The sequence below is a fragment of the Bison bison genome, unplaced genomic scaffold (assembly GCF_000754665.1).
Source record: "Bison bison bison isolate TAMUID 2011002044 unplaced genomic scaffold, Bison_UMD1.0 scf7180017864236, whole genome shotgun sequence".
Lineage (NCBI taxonomy): Eukaryota > Metazoa > Chordata > Mammalia > Artiodactyla > Bovidae > Bison > Bison bison.
This window is the reverse complement of record NW_011494808.1, coordinates 11279751-11282764: the sequence shown is the minus strand read 5'-3', so window position 1 is coordinate 11282764 and position 3014 is coordinate 11279751. Positions and strand designations below refer to the sequence as shown.

Here is a 3014-nt window from a genome sequence, read left to right as displayed (position 1 = left end):
GAAAAACCCTTCACCAATACAATTTCTAATCAATCTTTTAACTGCTCAGAGGAATCTGTATTTAGACAGTTTAGAACATCTCATGCCTCTCACAGTTGGCAGGCTCTGAACAATCACATGTGGCTGGGAAAACCTATTCAGACAGGCTAGAGGACTTCCAAAGGAGTTTGTAGGTTGAAACACTATCACACCCAGGAACTTTATTAACTGGAGCTGTAAGTTAACTCTTTTTTCAGAGAGAGATAGTGGTGGACAGCCCCCCGTAAAGTCAGAGGTGTAGGTGAGAGCACAAAGCAGTAAAGTAGGCAGACTCTGGTTTTGGGGGTAGATGTTCGAGAATTTCCAGGGGGACTCCTGAGGCTTGATCCCGCCTTTGTGTATGCCAAGCCTCCTTCCTCATGACCTTTGCCACGGGTGGAGTTCCTCACTCTGGCTCCTGGCAGATCTCTGTCAGTATGATTGTTTCTTGAGCAGCCTATTGTTTCATACTTGACACCAACTTGTTAGAAGCAAACTTGGGTGATTTGAAAACATGAAAAAAAAAAAACTTTTTTAATGTAGTTTCCAATACTAATCAAATAGTACTCTTTCTTCCTGCTCAGAACCTAAAGTTATGAAAAAGAACTCTCCTCCCACCATCTGCTTTTTCTCAGAACCAATCTGAGGGAATGTAGCTTGTGGGCAATTAGTAAATTAGCCTGAGTAACAATACTTTCTGTGCTTAAATGAATCCATCTTTCCAGTGATACTACCACAAGTAAATGTTACTTCTCAGAATCTTTCTACACATGTTCAATTGTGCACCCCTTTTAACTGGATTAGCCCTCAAACAAGAATAAACTCATTCATGAGAAATTACTTCTGCTTCTGATTTGCTTTTATGGTATTATTAGCAAGAGTCAACAAGGACAAAAAAATGTATTCCACTTATATTAAGAATGAAGGTAGATTAAGTGGACACCGATCAACATAAATTGAATTGTAAACGTGTAATCAGATCCCAATGGATACCAGTTTGAGCTGTGTTGATCACATTTTAACACATGTCTAGTGCAATGACATTTGGTTTTACACAGATTCTTATCTGGTTGATCCACTCTAGTTACTAAAAGCTTGACTTAAACAGCTAAATACAGACCTAAGAATGTAATGTTAGTGACAAGAATTTGGAATCAAACAATACCTTCATCATAGCAATCAAATGTTTAACAGGACATTCTTCTGATCAAAAGTTAGATTTTAAATGACAAAAATCCATATTGCTTCATCTTTTTAAACTATGAGAAGGACATGATAGGCTTTACTCATAAATTTTTCACCTATTTAAATTAATGAAGAGAAAAACAACTAGCCAAAATCCAAACCAAAGAGTAGAATTACGGTGAGTCAACAGACGGTTTGAAACACAAATAGTGTTAATTATAGAGCAGTACATACTGAGCATTAACCTTCTGATTGATTCATGACACTAGCTGAAGATTCTGAATACATTTTTGTTTTCAAAAGTCCATGCAGGTATGAATGTTATTAAAAGCTTTTTTGATAAATGAGGATCCACCAACTTTTATATTCATGGAAAAGTGATGAAGTCTTAATTTTTTCTCATGAAATTATATATTACTTTAAAACAAGTGAAAAGCAAGTATATATAGAAAATATCCTAGGAAAGCATATTCAACTCTTACAAAGATACCTCCAAATTAACATGTGCTTATCCAAATGTATTTATGAGTTATCCAATGACTACACTTAGCACAATTTTACATACACTGTGACTAACACTAATAGGTCAGAGTTACTATATTTGCATATGTAGATAAAGGAGGCTTAGTCCTGAGAGTCCGTTCATGGGGTAAACCATCACTGTGTTAGACTGGACCTCTTAGTATATTTAAGTGTTGCCATATACAGTCTATTTTAAACAGGGTTATTTATATGCCTGGGCATTTATAACAGGAAGTGGCATACACGGAATTACGTACTGCAGGTTCACTGCCTCAAGTTTCCCTGATGATTGCTTTGACGACCGCCTCTTTCACATCTTTGTTCCTCAAACTCTAGATCATGGGATTTAGCATAGGAATCACTGTGGGGTAAAACACAGCCACCATCTTCCCCTGCTCCACAGACTCTTCAGTGGGCCTCCTGAGATACATGAAGAGGAGAGTCCCATAAAACATGGTAACACCTGTCAGGTGGGACCCACATGTGGAGAATGCCTTGCTCCTGCCATCGGCAGAGTGCATGTGCAGCACGGCCGCTATGATGAGGGTATAAGAAATGAGAACCACTGAGAGGGAATATGTGAAATTAATCCCAGCGATAACAATCATGGTGCATTCTTTAATGTGGACCCCTCCACAGGCAATCTTGATAAGAGGAGGATCAGCACAGTAGAAGTGGTTGATTTCTAAGTTTCCACAGAAGTACAGGCCATATGTCCACAGTGTGCAGATTAGGCTAACAGAGAATACATAGATGTATGTCACAGAGATGAGACAAGCACAGACAGTCCTGGACATTTTACTGCCATAAAGCAGAGGGTTGCAGATGACCATGTAGCGATCAAAGGCCATCACAGCCAAGATATATACTTCCACATGGACAAGGGCTATGAAGAAGTAACACTGCACTAAACACCCCACATAGGAAATGGTTTCTGTCTGATAGTAAGTTTTCCAGCATCTTCAGAGTGACACTGGAAGAGAACCACACATCCACAAAAGACAAATGACTCAAGAAAAAGTACATGGAGCTCTGAAGCTGGAGGCTGATGCTGATCAAAATAATCATACCAATGTTCCCTATCAGAGTGATCATGTAAACTACTAGAAACACCACAAAAAAGAGAACTTGAAGCTCCTGATGACTGGTCAACCCCAGAAGAACAAATTCTGCCACATCTGTGAAATTTGGCATTGCCTTCAATTAGACCCAGTTTGCATTGCCTATGGACAAATTAAAAGAAACAAATGGATTTATTTTATTCTTAAAAATTTTGAGTCATGTTTATC

At 38.5% G+C, this 3014-nt stretch overlaps 1 pseudogene; it reads right to left on the bottom strand.

Annotated features, from left to right (window-relative positions):
• Nucleotides 1-1997: 1997 nt before the first annotated feature.
• Nucleotides 1998-2919, bottom strand: LOC104993277 (annotated as a pseudogene).
• Nucleotides 2920-3014: the final 95 nt, after the last annotated feature.